Here is a 24,953-nt window from a genome sequence, read left to right on the forward strand (position 1 = left end):
ATAGTTACTTATCTCCTTGGTTCAGGGGTCGCATCTGAAGCAGCGATCCACTGCATCCCAGACTGCTTGTTCAGGCAGAGCTTACTAAAGATTGCCTGCTTAGAGAGTGTCTGTTGATCTCTCATATCCTGCATTTTTTTCTTTTCTTAAAGAAAAGGTTTATTGACAGGGCCGTCTTAAGGTCCTCGGGCGCCCTGGTGCAGGGATCCCTCGGGCACCCCCCCCACTCTAAAAAAAGAAAAGAAAAGAAGGAAAACTCTTACCTGACGTGCCGGGTGGCAGGAGCCTCACGGCGCCCCCGCACCTCACAGCGGGGCCGCGCTGTGCCAGAGGCCGCTGGATAAGCAACCCGGAATAAAGAGGTACTGCTGAGGCGCGACAGGAGCTGCTCGCGGCCAGGCCGCCTCCGAGTGGCGCGGGCCATTTCCGTGGCCCGCCTGCCGAGCTCTGCGCGCCGGCCAGAGACGCAGCTGGTTGAGTGCAGGATGCGGCCGTCGGGGTTTCTTCCCGCCAACAGGGCGCTGCGTTTCATTGGTAGAGGAGCTGACATGTGGCGTCGCCTCTACCAATGAAACGCAGCGCCGGGGTGAGGGATGACCCTGGCGCTGCAGAGCGGAACAGGGTCCTAGTGCCCCTGTTCCGCTCGCTTACCTCCCTGCTCTCCCGGCGCGGCTGGTGAAGGAAAAGGGGAGGCCGCCGCAAAGCTCCCGCACTTGCTGGGGCGCCCCTCGGCGCCCCTCAGCACCCCCCTGATCACCCAGGCGCCATGGTGCATTGCGCCACTGGAGTCAATGGGCGAGCCGGGCCTGTTTACTGAACATTGCAATGTGCAAATATATTTAATAAAGCATTGCAAAATCAAAACCTTAAAGCTACTAGAAACTTAAAATTACAGCACTACAAATTACTTAATATCCATTGAGTAATTGCCACATTTCCAGTAATTTTAATGGCCAAGTCAATGAAGCAACAGTATTTAAAATGAAAGATATTATGTATATATGTGTGCGCGCGTGCGCGTGTGTGCATGCTCTATACAGCAGATAAAATGGTATTTAATTACCATCAATTGCTATAATTTATTCTCCAGTACTAATCAGTGCTACACATTCCTAGTAAGATGGGCAAATTTTTATGCAGCTTTAGATAACCCCAATTGCTAACTATAACCCATAACTTCAATTACTGGCTTTGCACAACTATAACCCATGGAGGAGAAATTGCCCACAATTCATTTATACAACAAGCCCAGGCAGTAGCAGAAGTGTAAAATAATGCTAAAATTAATTGATACATGAAGTGACAACAAAGTTCACATCAAGTCAACTGACCAGATGCTTGGAAGCTGTGGCTGGATGGCTGTGTGGGAGCCGGTTAAAGTTAAATCCTTCGAAGACAGAGGTCCTCTGGCTGGGTCAGGATGACATGGGGTTGGGGGGCCAACTCCCATCTCTTGCCGGGGCTCAGTTAGTGCCAGTGCCTTCTGTCAAGAGCTTGGGTGTAACCTTCAACGCTTCCCTTTCCATGGAGGCACAGGTTGCAGCCACGGCAAAGGTGGCATTTTCCCATCTGCGCCGTATTAAGCAGTTGGTCCCTTACCTTTCTTGCCCTGATCTGGCCACAGTGATCCGTGAGACGGTGACCTCCAGGCTTGATTATTGTAACTCGCTCTAAGTGGGGCTGCCCTTGAAGCTGACCCAGAAACTCCAGCGGGTGCAGAATGCCACAGCGAGGCTCCTTGCAGGGTCCTTGCCAGGGGATCACATTCATCCAGTGCTTTACCAGCTGCACTGGCTCCCAGTGGAGTAAAGGGTCAGGTTTAAGGTGCTGGTTTTGACCTTTAAAGCCAGGGGTAGGCAACCTAAGGCCCATGGGCTGGATGTGGCCCAATCGTCTTCTCAATCTGGCCCATGGACGGTCGGGAAATCGACATGTTTTTACATGAGTAGAATGTGTCCTTTTATTTAAAATGCATCTCTGGGTTATTTGTGGGGCATAGAATCATAGAATCATAGAGTTGGAAGAGACCACAAGGGCCATCCAGTCCAACCCCCTGCCAAGCAGGAAACACCATCGAAGCACTCTTGACATATGGCTGTCAAGCCTCTGCTTAAAGACCTCCAAAGAAGGAGACTCCACCACACTCCTTGGTAGCAAATTCCACTGCCGAACAGCTCTTACTGTCAGGAAGTTCTTCCTAATGTTTAGGTGGAATCTTCTTTCTTGAAGTTTGAATCCATTGCTCCGTGTCCGCTTCTCTGGAGCAGCAGAAAACAATCTTTCTCCCTCCTCCATATGACATCCTTTCATATATTTGAACATGGCTATCATATCACCCCTTAACTTTCTCTTCTCCAGGCTAAACATACCCAGCTCCCTAAGCCGTTCCTTTCCAGGCCTTTGACCATTTTGGTTGCCCTCTTCATTCATTATTTTTTTCAAAATATAGTCTGCCCCCCCCCCACATGGTCAGAGGGATGGTGGACCAGCCCATGGCTGAAAAAGGTTGCTGACCCCTGTTTAAAGCTCTATGCAGCCTAGGACCCTCGTACCTACGGGACCGCCTCTCTTGGTATGCCCAGCAGAGGACCTGAAGGTCCACAAATAACAACACTTTTGAGGTCCTGAGCCACAGGTAGGCTAGATTGGACTCAACTAGGACCAGGGCCTTTTCAGTACTGGCCACGACTTGGTGGAACGCTCTGTCACAAGAGACCAGGGCTCTGCGGGATTTGACATCTTTCCACAGGGCCTGCAAGATGGAGCTGTTCCGCCTGGCCTTTGGTTTGGACTCTGTCTGATCCTTATGTTTCCCTCCCCTTATGGTTTTGATTTATGGGCTACTACTAAAATGAGGCTGCATTTTAAATTGTATTTTAACCCATATTTTAACCCGGTATTTTAAATTAATTAAATTAAAATAAAATAACAGTATTTTAATTAACTGTTTTCTCTTTTTCTATTACGTTTTATTGTAATTTTATTGGTGTTAGCCACCCTGAGCCCGGTTCTGGCTGGGGAGGGCAAGGTATAAATAAAAAATGTATTATTATTATTATTATTATTATTACTATTAAAGTAAATTATAATGTGGTTCCTATTACACTAGCATCAGGACAGTAGTGGGTGATGGGCTGCGGAAGGTAGTTTCGATTTATAATTTCTGTTCTGCTCCCAAAAGTCCATTAAGAAAAGAATCCAGCTATTCTCAAAGCTTCTGTGGGTCTCCTGACATATTTGACCACAGCTCCTCTGAGTTCAAATAACTAAGCCATCTTTCACTTATGACGTACATCTGCAGTGCTGCTGGAAATACCAAATCAGGCCGTCCAGAAGCTACCCTGGGAGAGACAGGAATTGGAAGAAATATTTCGTCCAATTCAGCAAGCTGCCTATTATAAAATTCCCAGCTGGTAATTACTTCATTAGCTAGGGTATTGCATCACTCAGAGAATGATGCGGTTGTACGTGCATCTCTCCAGCATGTGCTCTGCCCATTATCCATTACACACAGCCAGTGGAAAACAACTGGGACATTCTGCTCAAGGAATCAGATCACATTACTGGGAAAACGACACTATTATAGAGAGAGACTTTGCTGGGAGATATTGCACATGACAGATTGATACAAAGAGTGTGAAGAAACAGGCACTCGCTGGTTAATGAATTTGCAATTGGGATATGAAGTCTTTCCCCTCCAGGTCAAAGGCAGTGGAGGCCATTGTTCATCATAAGGATGGATTTAAAACAAAGAATTGTTCGTGTTGCATATGCTAACCCATAGGTGCCATACAAGAAATGAGATAGTAGATTCAGAATCTAAACTGTGTTAGCATCATCATCTTGTGCAATTACTTTAAAGGAGAATTATCCTACGCAATGCCGTCTCCACTGAGTCATGACAGATTTATAAGGGGAAAGAGCCAGGTAAAAATCAACCTTTTCATGAGAAACCAAGAGTCATTGCTGCTGTCCATGAAGCTGATTTCTATGCTCAAGTTCTGATTGGCTATGGTGATGAACCATGTGTGTTTCAACCAATGGGAAACAGAAGGCTTCAGTCTTTATTGACTCAGACTGTTTGGGGATTAGACTGCCATCCATCTGAAGGGGACACAATCCAGCAAAATGAAACATTGCACAGTCTCAGTGAGCTCCCTCTCACTGAGAGCTCACTGAGTGAGCTCCCTCTCACTGAGAACAATTTGTATCAAACACAGTTGGTGTGATAATTTAGGTATATGCAATTGAAGTGGATTAAAGTGCTCTGCATGGCTAGTGCAGGGATGGGGAGCCTTTCCTGGCCAGTATGTCAAATTTTTATCCCCCAACCCTAGCGGGTCAAATTTGGTAGGTGATGTCAGGTGATGCTGCACTTTGAAGCTCCAATCATTGGGACTTCAAAGTGCACTACTGGACCTTTGCAAAGGGCTTCCAAGCCGTCATTCCCTTTTATTTGAAAGACCTTTGTTTTATCCCAGTTCCAAAGCAAGCCTCTTCCTTTTAGCAGGCATTTCCATGCAAACCCCTTCCCGAATCAGAACAGAATCAGCACAGAATCCTGCCGAACTGAACAGGTTTCAGCCCCTGATCAGTAGCTGAGGAGCAGAGGTTAAATGTTGCTGCCTTGGCTGCATGGAAACACTGTTGGCTGTGAGGAACAGGGGATGGGGTGGAAATTGCTACCTGCTAACATCCCTTCTTCAGAGTAGATATTATAGGACTGTAGTGTTAAAAGGATTCCCTCACACACATAGTGTTGATTGTTCCCTATAAATTTTTTTTTAAAAAAAAATCCTGTAAATGAGTCTTAAATGCAGACAATACTATATTTGTATCTTGGATTTCATACAAAACTATCACTTGTTCATTGCTTTCCGTATAACATAGATTTGCTCTCTGACAATAATTAGGCAGTAATCACATCCTTTGGACTGACATCATAAAAAAAAAATCCACCTTCTAGCAAACCAAGATTCACATTTGCATTTGTAGGTTACCCAGTGGATGCCTCATTATCTAATCAAATTGTAGGAGAGACAGAAAGAAAACATCTCGGTCACAAACGCACAGATTCATTCTCAGCCAGAGATTTAAAAAAAGGCAAAGGTCATGTCACCTTTCCAAGCCCTCATCTGCTCCTTGTCACTCGCCACTTGAAAAAGTAAAAGTGGCTGGGGGGGTCAGGGGGGTGCTCATCTGAATCTACCCTATGCTTGCGCCAGAATCTGTCTTCCTGACAACACAGCTCTTTGCATCCTTGGTAGCTCTTGACCCCACTCAGGTTGTGCTATTTCCCATCTAACCTGGGGGGTGGGAGCTCCAGACTGTCACTGTTTTGTGAGACCAATTCAAGCTCACACCAGGGTCATCCATACTTTCTGCTGCTCCCCCCCCCAAAAAAAACACCACTCTGAGTAAATGACAATTCAGGTTTTCTCTGATTTAGCACTAAAGAGTGAGCTTTCCCTGGGAGAGGAGTGGGGCAAACAGAAGTGTGCACCCTTTGTTTCCTACAGAAATTAAAGTGCTATGTTTAGCTTCATTTATTTATTACATTTGTATACCACCTTTATCTTCTAAGGTGGTGTACGTGGTTCTCCTCTCAGGTTCATCCTCACAACAACCTTGTGAGGTAGGTTAGGCTAAGCGATGGTGGCTTAGCAAGGTCACCCAGTGAGCTTCAGTGCAGATTCGAACCCTGCTCTTCCAGGTTCCTAGTCCAACACTGTCAGGGGGACTCCATACAGGGACCCTCCCCCTGTCATCCTGACCAGCACTTTGCCCAGTGACAGCACTAGCAGCGGGTCAGGAGGAGGGAATGAGGAATGGAGCAGAGTGGAGAGAGGGCTCTCAGACGTGTCAGAGCCAAGGCACCGACCCAGCTGGTCAGAGGAGGAAGGACAGTGCAGCGAGGTGCCAGAGCCTCTGCAACGCTCCAGCCAAAGGACAGGAGAAGGAACGCAGCAGCCCCTTCCAGCGCCCGAATTGAGGCGCGCGCCCACACGCAAGGCTAGGGGGAGGCGCTTTGGGGTGCCCAGGCTTTTATGCTGGTCGAAGATGCGATGGAAGCCATTGCTGGGTTCTGAATCGGAGCAGGCAGTCATGTTTCCTGATATCTCTGCACTGTGAATAATATGCACAATAAAGTTCTTAAAGACAGAGCAGACTAGAGCGTCTTTACTCGAGAGTAGCCGCAACAATCCCCTGACAAACACTCTAACCCAGGCACCCCCAAACTTCGGCTCTCCAGATGTTTTGGACTACAATTCCCGTCATCCCTGACCACTGGTCCTGTTAGCTAGGGATCATGGGAGTTGTAGGGCAAAACATCTGGAGGGCCGCAGTTTGGGAGTGCCTGCTCTAACCATTATGCCACACTGGCTCTGTTTGTCCTAAGTGCGACAAACCTGAGCCTCAAGTGACAGAACCCCCATCCTTCACAGGGAGTATAATTCCATCAGAAGCCAAGTAACCTCCCATCCATCTGGTCTAGGGAACTGCCCCCTGACAATGCATCATTATTGATACATCATTGTATCATCACAATGCATCATTGATACATTATCAGGGCCTGTGCTCTCCATTCCCCCCCCCCAATTCACCCCACATATAATACAAACTATTACCAGTATTTCTGTCCTGACTCTGCACCTTGCCATGATGATTGGCTGTTTCTCAGCTTCTACTCCAAAGAACACACAGCATAAACTCTCAAACTAAATCTTCGGTCGAGACAAGTTTCATTAATTTACTTACTGTCTAGCAAACACAGACTCTCTAATACAGGCAGAATGAATTCCCTAGCTGACCTCGGCAGGCAACCAGATTCTGTAACCAAGAAAGGAAGGAACTAATCCAACAGCTAGTTAGTGTCCCTGGCTGCTAAGTAATCATTTTAGTTTGGCAGGGCCAGCAGCTGCAGACAGAGGTGAGCCAAGGTTTTGCAAGTGACTTCGGTGACCCGGGAGGCTTACCACCGAGCATCCTGGGTAATGGTTAACTGTGCAGTAGGTATACTCACCCCAGTGGTGACGTCAGGGCAGGACTTCGTGGCTGAAGTATAGGGCTAAATGGTTGCCCCAGCTACTCTGGGAGGCTTCCAGCAAATTAAAACATCAAACACAGTAGAACATCAAACCTTCAAAACTCCCCTATACAGGGCTACCTTCACATGTCTTCTAAAAGTCGGATGGTTGTTTATTTCCTTGACATCTGATGGGAGGGTGTTCCAGAGGGTGGGTGCCACTACTGAGAAGGCCCTCTGCCTGGTTCCCTGTAGTCTCACTTCTTCTGGGAGCTGGACCTCAGTATCTGGGCTGGTTGATATATATATATATGGTAAAGGACCCCTGGATGGTTAAGTTCAGTCAAAGTTGACTATGGGGTTGCAGTGCTCATCTCGTTTTCAAGTCAAGGAAGCCGGTGTTTGTCCACAGACAGCTTTCTGGGTCACATGGCCGGCATGACTAAAGCGCTTCTGGACACCATGACGGAAGCTAGAGTGCATGGAAACGCCGTTTACCTTCCTGCTGCAGAGGTACCTATTTATCTACTTGCACTGGCGTGCTTTGGAACTGCTCGGTTGGCAGGAGCTGGGACAGAGCAACGAGAGCTCACCCCATTGCAGGGACTCGAACCACTGACCTTCTGATCAGCAAGCCCAAGAGGCTCAGTGGTTTAGAACACAGCGCCACCCGCGTCCTGGCGGACTGATATACATTACCTTCAAAAGAGAGTCCATGAAGAGTCCATGAAATAGCGTCAGTACCAAAGTTTGCAACAACCTTGTCCCCTCCCCCCAAGCTCAACAACTTTCCCCAAAAAAGTTCAACAACCTTCATATCCACCAAATATTTGTAATGCCTAATAAAAGTTTGGCGAAGTAAGTAAGTAGTTTTGCATCCAGGTTTTCACTTTTTGAAATACGGCAACTCTAATGAAGAGGAAATTGTTCCAGTCAATACACATAAACCCAACAAGCCTCCTAATGCATGTGGGAGGTAGACAAGCAGCTCTCTCCACAGAACATAGCTGCCAAGTACCCCGTTTTACCCGGGATACCCCCGTTTTTACTTACCTTTTCCCGCTGGTCCCCCGTATCACTTCGTCTCCCGTTTTTCTCCGTTATTTTCTCCTGCCGGCGGCCATTTTTTTCCTTTCCGATTTGCCCTTCTATAGGCACCAAAAATGGCCACCGCCGGCTTCAAAAGTCACATCTACGCATGTCCGGAAGTGCATAGACGTGACTTCCGGTGTGGGCCCGGACTTTTGGTGCCCATAGAAGGGCGGAGCAACACCGGAAGTTGCGTTGACGCAGTTCCTGACATGCGTACAAGCGACTTTCGAAGCCGGCGGTGGCCATTTTTTGTGCCCATAGAAGGGCAAAGCAACACCAGAAGTTACGTCGACGCAACTTCCGGTGTCACACGGCTGCCGGTCCCGGATTCTGCAGTCCGGGACTTGGAAGGTAAGCCATGGAAGCACACCTAGATAATGGCAATACTGTAGACCTCCCTTTTCAGCAGGGACATCAGCATATCCTAAAACTAGCTCCATTCAGTACATGCTACAATTGTCCTCAAAAGCTGCACCCCTGTGCCTGCAGGAACATTTACTGCAAACATTCGTTTTCCAGGGGAAACCATTGTAGGTTTACATATCACATCCCTGGCAATTTCACAAGGAAATTTGAGCCCTCAGAATTTCCATCTTGCAATCCAGACCAGCGAGGTTTGGAGAGGTTTCACAAATTCTCAGAAATGAATCAAGCCTGTGATGTTGTTTACCTCATTGAAACTAGCACTGAAAAGGTAAAAGTCATATTTTTATCGCTTTATCAGAGCTAATTTGAGTATGGGAGCGCACAAGCAATTATCTGGGAAATTTTAAGTACACGGATTCATACTGCAGTGCCCTCATCCTCTAAGCAAAGTCATTTAGAAATCACCTCCAAACCTGGAACCTGTACCTAAAGAAGCAAGCAGCATTCGTGTGCGGTGATGCTTCAGTTATTTCCCACTTTTAACATTTATACCCAACCTTTATGACAGATGTCTGAACGATAGCAATAAAACCATGTTGAAAATGAGAATGAGCAAAGTCAAAGAAATAGGCAGGCCTTTCCTTGGTACCATGTTTGGTACTTTGTAAGTTCTGCCATTTCAGCATAGTCCATTAATTTAGTCTGCCATTCCTCCTTGGCTGGTGCCGAATCTTCTTTCCATTTCTGAGCATAAATCTTCCTAAGAAGGGCTTTGTATGCCAGCATCACTGTTTCCTTCGTTTGGTGCAAGTATTTTATTTTCAGTATAAAACAGGACTCCATTTTTGCACCTACACACCTACCATTTTTAATTGCTCTCCAAGGCATGAAGGGGAGTTAAAATGAAAACAGGGACATTCCAGGATCAAATCAAAAACTGTGATTCCGGGACTGTCCCTGGAAATAGGGAAACTTGGAAGGTATGCACTAAAGTTACCTAAATGAATGGGAGAGCTCCCAGCATGGCCGTACCCAGCAAGGGGCGGGGGAGCAGCTCCCCCCCAGAAGCAAAAAATTTTTTTACCATATTTTACGGACCATAACCCGCACTTTTTCCCTCCAAAAACTGAAGGGGAAAAGTCGCTGCGGTTTATGGAAATCGGGCTGTTTTTGGCTCCTCCGCGGCTGCTGCCAGCGACAGGTACGTGGGGAGGGCGAGAAGCAGCCTGAAATCGGGCTGTTTTCGCCCCCTCCGCGGCTGCAGCCAGCGACAGGAACGTGGGAGGGGGGAGGAGCAGCCTGAGCTGGGGGGGAGCTCCATCCATCCTTCCTTCCTTCCTTCCTTCCTTCCTTCCTTCCTTCCTTCCTTCCTTCCTTCCTTCCTTCCTTCCTTCCCCCCTCTTTCTTTCTTCCTTTTCCTCTCTCTCTCTCCCTCCCTCCCTTCTCTCTCTCTCTCACCCCTTCCTTCCTTCCTTCCTTCCTTCCTTCCTTCCTTCCTTCCTTCCTTCCTTCCTTCCTTCTTTTCTTTCTTTCTTTCTTTCCTTCCTTTCTCTCTCTCTCTCACCCACCCCTCCCTCCCTCCCTCCCTTCCTTCTCTCTCTTCCCTCCCTCCCTCCTTTCTTCCCTCTTCCTTCCCCTCTCTTGCCACCCCCCTAGTTTTGATCCTGGGTACGTCCCTGGCTCCCAGGAGGCCATCTCTCAGGTACTCTAGGTCCAGGCCATGTTTTAATAATTGCAGGGCACTTTGAATTGCACTCAGAAATCCGGAAGCTGCATCTATCAACACTCTCCATAATAAAGCACAGTAAATTGTTGTGAATATCACTGCTGACAAAAAAATGGAAACATTTAAAAATTAAAGCAGACAATTTGTGCCGCTTGAAAAAAAATTAACCTTGCATAACATGAAACATTTCCACCATGTAAAGTCTATCTTTGATAGTTTCTGGGGGGGAAACAAAGGGAAAAAATGTAGCTTGGGAATTCCAAACTCCAAAGTATAGGGGTAAATCGACACAATTGTATGACTATAACCAGAAACCGTTCTCTCACTCTGATTCATACTCAGCTCATTTGCTGATAATGTATATTTTGGGTACCTCCATCTTTCTCCTTTCAAGGCATTTGGGACCTCTGCAACGGGAAGCTTTTAAGTTGCAATTTGTGTTAGTCCAACAATATCTATCTCCTCTAAGCACCCTCATCCCCGATATTTATTTTACACTAGGCATTTTATGTGAACAGAAACAAAAATAAAGATCTCAATTCCTCAGTGGCATCTGTATGTCTGTTAGAATTTTTCTGATGCTGGAATAATATTGAATGTGCCTATATGAATGAGCTTGTGTAAGGAATAATCTACTTCCTCTTGGGGCTGGAGTGAGCATTACTCGTTCCATGTGCATGGAAGCCCACAGTCATGATACTTCTACATGTGGGATTGTAGCATTCAGTGGTGTGGTGTGCACATTTCAGGCTTTGAAATTAATTGTCCCCCGCGCTCTCTGTATGGTAATCTGCATTACTCGACCTACTCCTAAATGTTTTAAAGCCCTGGATCTCCTCCTGCTGAATGTGGGGCCCTGGACTTTCCCCCCAAAGTCTTGCTTTTACTACCATCTATCCTCCTTAACACATGAAGAACTTCCAGTAAATGCAACACTTGAACACCAACACAATAGCCAGGTATTAAGGACACACAAAACTATCAGGCAGTTCCTACACGTTGGCTTTGAGTTTATTTGATTTATTAGATTTGTATACCGGTATCTATATACAAAGGGACCCAGGTGGCGCTGTGGTTAAACCACTGAGCCTAGGGCTTGCTGATCAGAAGGTCGGCGGTTCGAATCCCTGTGACGGGGTGAGCTCCCATTGCTTGGTCCCAGCTCCTGCCAACCTAGCAGTTCGAAAGCACATCAAAATGCGAGTAGATAAATAGGTACCGCTACAGCGGGAAGGTAAACGGCGTTTCCATGTGCTGCTCTGGTTTGCCAGAAGCGGCTTTGTCATGCTGGCCACATGACCTGGAAGCTATGCGCCGGCTCCCTCGGCCAATAATGCGAGATGAGCGCGCAACCCCAGAGTCGGTCACGACTGGACCTAATGGTCAGGGGTCCCTTTACCTTTACCTATCTATATACAAAAAATGGTCTTAAGCTGATTTGCAATAGATGATAGATAGATAGATAGATAGATAGATAGATAGATAGATAGATGATAGATAATAGATAATAGATAGATAGATGATAGCTATAATACAATAAAACACAATGGGTTGTATCCAATGCTACTGTTCCACTCAAACAACAGTTTTCTGCCTGTGGAACAAGCTTTCCCCTTCTTATTCTTCTTCCTGAAGCCCCCTGCGCACCCTCAAAATCTGCTCCAGGGGCCTGGGGGGCCCTTTGGGCCAGATTTTGAGGCTGCACAGGAGAGGACAAGACATGGGAAGTTCAATTGCACAAACAGGAATGACTTGATAAAAACGTATTACACATTGCAATAAAAAACCACAGTAAAGTCTGGATTGAGTAACTGTAACAATGGATGGATCTACACACGGAGGGGAAAGCGCTATAAATAAGTCAGAAAATAAATCGTTATAACAAAAGGGGGGAACTCTATGGAAAAAAAATAGAAATGTTTTTTTGCTCTCCACCGCCATCTGGTGTTGCATGCTTATAACGCCTTCAAAACGTTGTTTATTGACTAATGTAGATGAGTCCACTATCACTAAAGCTGCCCATATGCCCAGTAGAATAAAAAATGTATTTATCTGGCACTCAAATGATAGTGAAGTTGGTACCAGGCATGCATCACTGCGGAGAGTGTTCCAAAGGCACCACCCCTGCATTGCTGCATGCAAGAATCAGACGCACCACAAACCAGCCTGATAAGGACTGAGCACGCTCAGTGTCCACAGAATACTGAATGTATCCTGGGCTAGGGAAATGGGGAAGAGGGTAAAGGTAAAAGGTAAAGGACCCCTGGACGGTTAAGTCTAGTCAAAGGCGACTATGGGGTTGCGGTGCTCATCTCGCTTTCAGGCCGAGGGAGCCGGTATTTGTCCACAGACAGCTTTCCGGGTCATGTGGCCAGCAGGACTAAACTGCTTCTGGCACAATGGGACACCGTGATGGAAGCCAGAGTGCACGGAAACGCCGTTTACCTTCCCACCACAGTGTTACCTATTTATCTACTTGCACTGGCATGCTTTCGAACTGCTAGGTTGGCAGGACAGAGCGACGGGAGCTCACCCCATGGGAGGGGGCCTGGAATGGAGTATCCTGTAAGAAGGCATGACTGGCTGGAACACAGTACATTGCAACATTCTGCTGCAAGCCCCACCTGAGATTATTTCATTGGTATCGCCTGCAACGTACACACACACACACACACATTTGCAAACCCTTCCCTAATATGAACTAGTTACCCAAAATAACAGGCCTCCCTGTCTGTCATCATGTGGCTGGTGCTGTCATCTGAAAATCTGGATTGCCGCCGTCACCCTAGAAGCCCATTCCTGCTTGCTCATTAGCTGTGCTCTGTACGGAAAACCACTAAAGATCATTAGCAGAAGAGTCTGAAGCCGATGTGCCAGCATAATGAAAAACAATTCAGCAGTTCCGTATGGTCCACTAGTTGTGTTTGTCATAAATGAGTTGTGGAGATTTGGAATGAATGATCCATATCATATTGAACTGTCCTTTTTATTGCTGACAACTGAAGGTTACTGAGAAGCTGGGTCAGTCTCAGACTGTATCTAATTGGAAACCTTTCCCCATTAATGTCTGGTGTTGACTTGTATAAGTTGATGAAATTACGAGCACAGAGGAATAGATTTTATTACACGGAGTAAACGGGCTCAGCTCTGGCCCGCTGCAGTGTTATTTTAACACTACCCTTGCCCTCGTTCTGTCGGTGAAGACTCCCAGCCGTGGGGTTGATGTTGAGTGAAGCCAGATTAAGAGGATCGAGAAGATTGAAAACATCAACATACCTCAGGAAATTGAAACCATGTGCATATTCGTGCCACATTCATTTCACTATTTTGTAGAAAATATTCCTTATAGCTCATTTGGGGTTATTTTGTGGGTTTGGGTTACAAAGGAAGCAAAAATGCTTCCCAGGTTTTTTAAAAAAAGAATAGTTAAGAGGAAATGGCAGTTCTGCCCTCATCCTGCGTTTCGCAAGTTTGGTGGAAAAGTTGCAACATTTAAAATAATTATACAAATAGGAGGTTAGTTGACATGAAAAGGGAAGGGAAATGGAGACTGAGGGCAGAGAGAAGGAAAAATATTCTCCATGTTCACTCCGTTTTATTGCTTTTACAATTGTTTTCATCTGTTTTAGACCTCAGAAAATCAGATTATCTCACATGTATATAAAAGAGAATGCAATGAAAGGTTGTGGGAATAGCTTCAACAGCAATACCACGGGAGTGAGTTACACACCAAACTACGCACAATGATAAACAAAGGGTTGTTTTTTTCTGGTGGGGGGCTTTAAAAAGGTTTCTTAAACCTGCCAGTTATATGTTGAAGTGGGTGGGGGGGGGTGAAGTAGCAATGGGCCCTGACCCTGCTGAAAATCACCCCCTTGGCTGCTATTTGCCCTCCGAAACTCCATTTGAGGTAATCAGTGTTTACAGGGGCAAAGAGAAGCTGAGGGGGAAGGTTTTCTGCAAGGAAGTGGTGTGGGCATGCAGTCGGGGGCCAAGATTCACCTAATAAATTGTGTTGGCAGCAGAAGCGCATTTCTGTTTGTGTAATGAGGCCTTCCCCACTCTCTTCTTCCCTCCACCCCACAGTTCAGTGGGGAGGAAGAGGAAAACAGTTCCATCTGGCAAGCTGTAGTAGTGTTGAATTCCACCCAGAAACAGGGGCACATTTTTAACTGGGCCCTCTTGTGCCTGCTTTTCCTTCAAGTTAGAAGCGGCCATTTTAAGGGAAGGCATACTTATCACGCCCGAAGTTTGGTCCCAAATAAATATCTCTTGTGTCAGAGGTCAGAAGCCTAATAAATCACATAATCCACTGACTTGGACTTCCTTAAGGATTTAGCAATGGGCGGGGGGGGGGGTCATAAATCTTGGGACACCAAGAAGCAGCCTCTGGGAAGCTGGGAATCTACAAACAGGATGGCACCCAGAGGCGTAGGAAGGTGGCAGTCCGCCCCAGGTTCCATCATGGAGGGGGTGACAAATTATCAAGGAACAATTACTGCCCTACTAGGGCAGTTCATAAACAACTTTTTTGTGAAAATGCCTGCTCCAAAGGTCTTATTTTACTAGAGATGGGATTATATAGCTATATATGAAATTTTATATATATCAGTTAATATCTTGACCCTCCTCCATGAAAATAGTTGTTTACTTGGCCGTTTTCCTATGTCGTGAAGGCTGAAATTTCAATTCAGTGGAACACTTACTGTTCCCAACCCTAACCCTACGGAAAGCCATCTAATTAGACTTTAATTTGATTTTGACATGTTTTTAGGAGGTATTTTAATTATTGTTTGATTTTATACCAATGTTATGTATCTGATATTAGCTGGCCTGAGCCCAAATTCGGCCGGGGGGGGGGTATAAATAAAAGTTTATTATTATTATTATTATTATTATTATTATTATTATTATTATTCCTTTGTAAGAAAATATGAAATAACAAAAAAACATTTTTGCAAGACATTTTCTGCACCGGCTACCACCTGACCTTCCTACGCCTCTGACGGCATGTCAAGTCATTTCACATTGCATCTGTCTCATGTAACTCTTCCATTCCTCTTGCAATATACAGAACAGCAGAGGACTGACGGCTCACCTGTATGCAGATGGCTCCAGCTGCTTTAATTAGAAGAAGAGACATGTGCAGTTAACAGGACTCACAAATATAAATGATAGCGCTTGTGGATGACAGATTCCCTGACAAATACAAAATGTCTATGATTTATGCTCAGGGATACAAGATCTGCTGGAAATTCATACGAGTATATATCTCCCTCGATGATCTGTAACCCATGATATGTTCTCTAACTCTAACTCTCTATCTACAATATCTATCTTCCATGCTTTTAAACTACTGGTAAAGGTAAAGGTAAAGGGACCCCTGACCATTAGGTCCAGTCGTGACCGACTCTGGGGTTGCGCGCTCATCTCGCATTATTGGCCGAGGGAGCCGGCGTATAGCTTCCAGGTCATGTGGCCAGCATGACAAAGCCGCTTCTGACAAACCAGAGCAGCACATGGAAACGCCGTTTACCTTCCCGCTGTAGCGGTTCCTATTGATCTACTTGCATTTTGACGTGCTTTCGAACTGCTAGGTTGGCAGGAGCTGGGGCCAAGCAACGGGAGCTCACCCCGCCACAGGGATTCGAACCGCTGACCTTCTGATCAGCAAGCCCTAGGCTCAGTGGTTTAACCCACAGAGCCACCTGGGTAATGAGCCTACTGGTAATGAGCCACAAAAGATACAGAATCAAGCCTAGGATCCAAATGCTTACAGGGAATCTCATGCAAACTCTCTGACTCACTTGGAGGCCCTGAAATGTGGGCCACAGAGTTCTTCCTACAACAGTTCCAGGGGGATACCTGGCCCATCATTGATTCCTATCATCATCAGCGGCAACAAATTGTACAATGAGGTGGCACAGAAGACGCAGTTTCACTGTGCTTTTCTCCTGACATGTTTTACCCTTCCTGAAAAAGAGGCACATCTCTGCATGCGATTATCTGGGCAAGAGTCTGACAGTGTCTCCTTGTGTAGATACTCTCTGTCCTTCTTTTCCTTTCTACCTCCGAATATGGGGCTACCATTAAGAAATGGAAGACGTGTCTAGTGACAGATTGTAAACTCTACTGAAGCAATGGTGGGGGACAGTTTCCCACTTAATAATAATAATTTTATTATTTATATGCCACCCACCTGACTGGGTTGCCCCAGCCACTCTGGGCAGCTCCCAAAAAAATATTAAAAACACAGTAAAATGTCAAGCATTAAAAATGTCCCTGAACAGTGCTGCCTTCAGATTTCTTCTAATAATCAAATAGTTGTTTACCAGTTTGACATCTGATGGGAGGGTGCCACTACCGATAAGGCCCTCTGCCTGGTTCCCTGTCGTTTCACTTCTCGTACTGAGGGAACCACCAGAAGGCCCTTGGAGCTGGATCTCAGTGTCTGGGCTTGTAAGGGGAAGAGAATACAGAGATCCCCCTCCCATCATCAAGAGCAGTTCCTCCAATAGCAGCAATGCCAGCGGGGAGGGGGAAGAGTCCAGTGAGGAAGGAGGAAGAGGGATGCAGGGCTCCGGCAACACAGAAGAGCCCCTGCTACACATGAGGGAGGAAGAGAGAGGGGGGATAAGGGTGGGAGAAGGAAAACATGGAGCGTAGACCCTTTTTTCCTCCGGTTCCGGAATTACGCAGAAGAAGGCGGGGAAGAAGGTTTGCCATCCCGAGACTCTTATGCTGGAAGAAGTCGAGGGGCGGTCCATTCCCGGATTCTGCCTCGGACTAAGCAGACATGTTCTACACACCAATTCCACTTTAAATAGACTGCACTAAATAAAACTGTTTAAAGACAAGAATGTGGAGCGTCGTTACTCTAGAGTAGTCGCAACAACAAACTTTGACAGGGCTGAATGATGGGGGTGGAGACGCTACTTCAGGTATACAGGGCCCAGGCCGTTTAGGGCTTTAAGGATCAACACCAACACTTGAGGGCCTTATTCCTGTTTGGGCAAACTTTCAGTGGCCACATACCACTGGTTGGCAGGATAAGAAGCAAAGGTTGGTGGAGCAATGACTATAACATTTGTACAGTAGGCTAGGTTCCATGGACACTCACACAACCTGTTCTCTGTCCTCAATTCATATGCTTTTTCACACACAAACATGCAGTGGCAAGCACCCACACATTAAAACACACACACGCACACACACAAGCAGCATTTCCAGCTCTCTCCACAGCACTTATGAGGCTATCAAGTCATGATGGCTATGCTCTATCTCCATAGTCGGAGGCAGTGATGCTTCTGAATACCAGTTGCTGTGAACGTAGGGAGGGTGTTCTTGTTCTCGGCTCAGGGATGCGGGTGGCGCTGTGGTCTAAACCACTGAGCCACTTCGGCTTGCTGATCAGAAGTTTGGCGGTTCAAATCCGCACTACGGGGTGAGCTCCCATTGCTCTGTCCCAGCTCCTGCCAACCTAGCACTTTGAAAGAACACCAGTGTGAGTAGATAAATAGGTACTGCTGTGGCAGGAAGGTAAACAGAGTTTCCATGCGTTCTGGTTTCCATCACGGTGTTCCGTTGCACCAGAAGCAATTTAGTCCTGCCGGCCACATGACCTGGAAAGCTGTCTGCGGACGAACGCCAGCTCCCCTGGCCTGAAAGCGAGATGAGTGCTGCAACCTAATAGTTACCTTTGACTGGACTTCACCATCCAGGGGTCCTTTACCTTTACCTTTTATCTTGTTCTTAGCTCCTGCTGGTGGGTTTCCCATAGACATTGTGGGAAGAGGATGGTGGCCATTGATCTGATCCAGCAGGCTTGTCTTATGTCTTTAATGCTGGGGTAGAGTGGCTAGGATAGAATGGCTGGATCATTCTGTCAAAAGTAAATGACAGCACTCACCTGCCCTCCGGGGGTAGGAATGGCTGGAAAGGCTGCCATTTACTTTGAACAAATTGTTCTGTGAAAAGTTAAACACCAGGATTCCACTGACCCCAACTCCAGCACTCTCTCTCTCTCTCTCTCTCTCTCTCTCTCTCTCTCTCTCTCTCTCTCTCTCTCTCTCTCTCTCTATGTGTGTGTGTGTGTTACAGGTAGGTAGCCGTGTTGGTCTGATGTAGTCGAAACAAAATAAAAAAAAATTCCTTCCAGCAGCACCTTAGAGACCAACTAAGTTTGTCATTGGTATGAGCTTTCGTGTACATGCACAATTCTTCAGATTCTGTGTGTGTGTGTTCTATTACTCTCAGTGCAAGCAAGGGACTTTACTACTGATCTCAGCACTATGGTGTTTTGCACTAAGGTTGCAGACCCACCAAGTGCCCCTATTTTCCAGGAATGTTCCTTATTTAGAGAAGCCGTCCTGGTTTCTGATTTGATCCCGGAATGTCCCACTTTTCCTTAGGATGTCCCTATTTTTATTAGAGAAATTTTGGAGGGTATGGAGTTACCTGACACCCGAGCTGCCTGAAGGCGTATAGGGAAGGTTTTTTTATGTATATGTTTAATGCTTTATTATGTTTTTATATATGTTGGAAGCTGCCCAGAGTGGCTGGGGCAACCCAGTCAGATGTGGGTGGCATAAACAGTAGAATTATCATTATGGAATGGGACACTGCTATTTTCATCGGAGAAATGTTGGAGGGTATGAGATTGGAGATGAAAAATCCCTCTGGCTCCTTTTCAGAGGGCATCCCTATAGCAGAGACAGAGGGATTTTATTTCCTGATCTCGGAACCCTATGCTCTTTAGGGGTCATTCTCTAAAGATCAAGCAGCACACTTTATCTCACAATCAGATTAGGAGATATTGCTACAGTGGCTTGCAGCACACTTCCTGTGGCTTGGCAGACCAGATCCAACCTGCAGACCAAGGTAAATTAGCCCAATCCTGAAGAAAAGGAGTTACAAGCATTGCTTTAAGGAAACAGCCCAGAAAGATAAAACATTCTTTTTGTATGCCACAACAGCAGCTAGGTTGTTAATAGCTCAACTACGGAAGACGCAAGAGCTGGCATAGGCAACCTTGGCTCTCCAGATGTTTTGGAACTACAACTCCCATGATCCCTAGCTAACAGGGCCAGTGGTCAGGGATCATGGAAGTTGTAGTTCCAAAACATCTGGGTAGCCAAGGTTGCCTATGCCTGCACAAGAGATACCAACGATCAATGACTGGCATATGAAGACGATGGTGTATATGGAACTTGCCAAGATGACTGGGAGACTCCGCGACCAAGAGGAGGAGGAGGAGATGGAAGAAGATTGGAAGAAATTTAAAAGTTATTTGAAAAAATATTGTAATACATAAGATACCCGAGGGAAGTAGAGAGACATTTTCAGTTGTTTTTAGAATTGTTATGTTGAAATCGGTTTAAAAATCAGGTTATGATAGATTTATAAGATGAGTCTGCTAAAGAGGTGATAGAAAAAGAAGCTCAGAAGGAGGGAGCGAGGGAAGTCCCACCAAAGATGGAATAGTAAAAGTTAATGAGGATAAAAATATATTTTTTCTTTTTTCTCTTGTTTTTTTCTTGTTTGTTCGATTTTTATTTGTAATGGTATTGTTTGAGTGTTTTAACTGTACTTTTCTTATTGCGCAAGTATAAATTCTTGAAAAATGAATAAAAAGCATTTTTTTTAAAAAAAGGAAACAGCCCAGCTTGCTAACCACTGCTGCACCATACTAGAAACATCACAGAAACTATTGTTCCACTGCACCAAACAGCTTTATCAGTGTTTGCCCCACAGAAACACACCTGAACAATGCTAATCATGAAACATGCACAGCCCATCTCACAATGAGCTTCACATCAAGTAGCTGAATCCGAGCATGGGATATTGCTGGTTAAGTGCAGTGCTGCTTTTATTCCAAGTCGTCATTAGGTGACCTTCGCTGTGCTGCTTCGGCTGCCGCACAAAAAAAAGTTGCAGACATTTTGTTGGCACTGGTCTTGAGATACATAATGGGCACATTATTTGGCCATGTTATAAAACAGCATCATCCATCTGACAAATGAAAACCTTTTAATGGGTGCTCTCTTAATTATAATAATTTGAAAGAGAACATCAGCCGAAATCATAGCGAGAAGGTCACTCAATGAGATTTTTGCCTTTGTAGTCCCATCTCCTGTTAATAACACTCAGTGCTGCTCAACACCTTTGCAGAAGTTTATATGGTTTAATGCAGTTTTTGCACGTTAGCTTAATTTATTAAAATGTACAATCTTACTCCGTCCCAAAGTTTCACGGTTGATTAAATTTTGTATTAGAAAACAAACACCTTCGTGCAATTGCATTAAATTCAAATTAAGCTGCTGGAAAACACAACAGTTCTACCCTCTCTTACCCTGTCGACTAATATAACCATGACCTGGAAATGCTATTTCAAGGAGCAACCCTTCTGAAAGAATGTGGTAGTTAAGTTTTATCGAGTTACAGAGACAACAGAGTAGTATGATTGCAACAAAACCACCAATATTCCTTCTCTGTGTGCAATTGCTTGTCCAGACATGGTACAGAGCAAAGACTCACAGGCTGCTATCCTATCCATATTTATCCAGGAGTAAATCTCATTGAACTCAGTAGCACTGATTATGTGAAGGATACAGCAGATCATTGAGATGGAGGCAGACTTGCAGGCCGATTGGAACCAAGGTATTGTAGAATTTAAATGCCTCATTTTGGGAGAAAAAAACTTTATTGAAGTTTTCACAATACAGTTAAAAGTACAAACTAATCTATAAGAAATAAAGAAAAGAAAAGAAAACTAAAGAAAGAAGAAACAGAAAAAGAAACTACAAAATCCTATCTCACCACTATGTCTTGAGAGACAACTCCAGATAAAATGCATCACAGTGACCTAGACTAGAACTTAATTGCAAACTCATCAGCGGCCAACATTAAGAAGGCATAAAAAGAAAGAAGCTTTTGAGCAGAGAATATTTTTCGCCATGTACAACGGTGAAATGCAATTGTCAAATATAAGAGCTGCTGAATCACATGTGGTGTCCATATCTATGTCGCAAGATTAAGAATAAATAAAATAAAAGATGTTGTTTGACATATATGACTGTGGCATTTGCCCGTTCTTTTGGAAATGTCTGTACAGGGGGAGAGAAAGGTAGACCAATAGAAAATCCCAGAGGTGGAGCCTACCTGCTTTTAAAAGGCTTAGCCAAAGGTTTAGACAGAGGTGGAAGACAGTTGGAAATAGAGAGACAGTTAGTTTGGGTGGGTGGGTGGGAGGGAGGCATAGGAGTCAGAGTGGGTTAGAGACAGAGGGGAGACAGAGAGAGTGAATTGGATTACAGTGTTTCAAAGTATTTAAAACTTGTTTGCGTTCACAATAAACTGGAATCTTTGTTAATACATTACAACCTGACTGAGTCTGAATATATTACCGGGGAAACCTGGTTGGTGGCAGTGGAAGAGAATCGACATGGTGGCGCAGGGTCAATAGTCCGTGGAACGACCGGGGGCTCTGTGTGAACACCACAATGACATTCAGGCATCTGATTTGAATGTTGTCTGAATGCTTCCAGGCTCCACCCCAAAATGACATCCAGTAACTGTTGTTCTATTAATCTGGAGTTGAGGAACTTGTTTCCCCCAGATGCTGTATTCCAGCTCTCAACCTGAAGGGATAGCCTCTAGACAAGTGTGGGAGGTCCCTTGACCATTGACCATTAGCCAGAGGAACTCCATTTTGTATATTCAATTCTAAATCTCTCTGTCTCTCATAGAAAATAAACTAGACAGCACTTTGCACCCGACTGCAAGAGGAAGTTAGCTTAGCCACAAGATGTTCTGTTCCATCAGACTATAGAGGATGTAGCCCACCACAAAACCACAAGTTCTAAGTAGGGCACAACCACAATTGTGCCTATAAAATTCCAGATAGACACGTGTATGAAGGTACCAGGTACATAACGCCACCTAGTAGAGTTGGGCGGGTGACTTTGTATCTTGGAGTGCTCTCTCTTGATTGGTTGATGAGATACTGCAATAAGGCAGACCTTCACTCTGTCAAAAAGGTATAAAAGCTCTCTGTACATGGACAAGGGTCGGGCAGAATGAGGAATGGTTTTTTCCCTGCTGCTCCATATTGCTTTGTCCGACAATCCAATAAATCTGTTAAACTGCCTGAGATTTCGTCTGGTCAATTTGGGAAGCCAATCATCCTAACAAACCTTCTTAACCATTGGCCAAACTGACTGAGTCTGATGGGAGTCAGAATCCAATACCATTTGGGGGTGGAATGGGACCTTTTCTGCACCCCTGGCTTACAAAAAAGTTTCTCCTTTTTGCGGTGGAATATTGGCTGCCTTGCGTTTATGCAGCAGTATCACTTGAAACTGTAAGATCTGCTGGTTCCGTGCAGTATTCTTCATCCATAGACCTTGAGATCACAAGCACCATCTGTTTGACCCCCCCCCCCAAAAAAAAGATTGGGTAGCTTAAATCAGCAGTGGCAAACGTTTTATTTACAAAGCAGTGTGTGTAATTGCCACAAGTAAGAGTTGACCAGCCTCCGCCCCATCCCACCCTCACCTCTAAGGTACATAAATCCATAAATACTCTTTTCTTTCATCGAGATATTTCCACTTCAAACTAATGTATCAGGTATCCATGCAGATCTTCCTTGATCAGTATGCTTTAGACAGCAATGCTGTTTTAGCAACTGACTCCTATCAGCTGGTAGCTGCTCATGAGCAAAGATAAGAGAAGATAATTGTTCCAGTGTAAGCAAAGATCTCTTTATCAGGGATTAGTCAATTATATCCACAAAAGGGGATGACCTGAAGATAAAATACGGGGTGGGGGTGGGGGGTGGGGTGGGTGTTAAAATAAAAGCCTCGTGACACAGGCGGAAGACAGACTATAAAAGGAGTAACCACTTCATCCTGCAAAAACCGTTGGCTTGAGTTTTGCCAAAACAAAACAAGAAAAAGCTATCTTTTACTGCTACAAAACTGAGACCATGGCCAAATTACTAGATGGAGAACTGAGAGATTTTGTTTGTTTACTGAACCTTTAGAGTTTTAAACAGATTGTTTTTCAAACAGACAGGCCAGTGATTTAATAAAATATTTAAAGACTAGCTTTTCTTTTCTTTGAGGTTTCGCTCTCACCATGGTTGCCTTTAAGTGGACACTTTGCTGTGTATTTACTATGTCTGCTGCCAGAGGAAATGCCATCCCATGATTCATTCCTCATCTCCTTAGTACTACGGGCAGCCTGGCTTAAACATGTGTAATGAAAAGGCAAAACCAACCCACCCATTTAGGTTAGAGAGGAAAGTCTTTACTACTTATTAGTATTTGATGTGAAAAATAAAAAGCTCCAAAGGATTGTTATGGACCATTCTGTGATGCCATTGATAAAATACCGGTACTTTAAATCTAGGGGTGCCACAATTTCCCAGTGAAGTTTTCAAATTGGGAAATTTGCAGCGTTGCTAGATAACTTGAAAATTGCAGCAGAGAATTGCCAACCATAGTCCTTTAAAGTCTTAATGTTAACTGCACATTCGGTGTTATGGATAGAAAAGTAAGATATTTCCTTGGACGGAGTCAGATCATTAGCCTATCAAGCTCTGTATAGTTGTACCCTGGTTTTCGAACGGCCTAGTTCTCGAACATTTTGGCTCCCGCACGATTGAAATCCAGAAGTGACTGTTCTGGTTTTCGAATGTTCTTTTGGAAGCTGAACATTCCACGGCTTCCGATTGGCTGCAGGAGCTTCCTGCAGCCAATCGGAAGCCGCGCTTTGGTTTTCGAACACTTTGGAAGTCAAACGGACTTCCTGAATGGATTCTGTTCAACTTCCGAAAGTACGACTGTATCACCATCTACACTGACTAATTATTGCTGTCCAAGAGGTCTTCCCCAGCCCTACCAGGAGACATAATGAGTGGAACATGAGACCTTTTGCATGCAAGGCAGGCCCCCTACTGCTGACTGACAGCCCATCATACGTGACAAACAACAAATCTGAGAATATATAATCAGATCAGGGTTTGTATGTGTGTGTAAGCAGCAAACAACTGTACAGACAGATATGAAACATATTTCAGAGGCAGACCCTCCAAGTGTCCCTATTTTCCAGGGACATCCCTGATTTAGAGAAACCGTCCCAGTTTCTGATTGGATCCCAGAATGCCCCACTTTTCCTTAGGCTGCCCCTCTTTTCACTGGAGAACTGTTGGAGAGTATGGAATTATCCAACCCCTGTGCCACCTGAAGGCAATCCTGTATAGGGAAGTTTTTTTAAAAAAACATTTAATGTTTTATTATTTTTTTATATATGTTGGAAGTCGCCCAGAGTGGCTGGGGCAACCCAGAAAGAAGTGTGGGGTATAAATACAGTGGCACCTCAGGTTAAGAACTTAATTTGTTCTGGAGGTCCATTCTTAACCTGAAACTGTTCTTAACCTGAAGCACCACTTTAGCTCATGGGGCCTCGCGCTGCCGCCGGAGCACGATTTCTGTTCTCATCCTGAAGCAAAGTTCTTAACCCATGGATCAGTGTGGAACCATTTCATGACTTGACAAAACATTTAGATCTGTAAAATGCGAGTGGGGTGTGTGTTTTCCTCAGGCCCGGTTGCCTCAATTCTGCACTTTGCATATTTCCCCGCCTCAGAAACTCAGATCAACCCTTCATTTGCTTTCCACGGGAAGCCAGAGTCTATCTGTAGGGCCCTTTTGCAGCTCATAAAGGCACAGCTGCTATAAA

The sequence above is a fragment of the Zootoca vivipara genome, chromosome 15 (genome assembly GCF_965207765.1).
Source record: "Zootoca vivipara chromosome 15, rZooViv2.hap1.1, whole genome shotgun sequence".
Classification (NCBI taxonomy): Eukaryota; Metazoa; Chordata; class Lepidosauria; order Squamata; family Lacertidae; genus Zootoca; species Zootoca vivipara.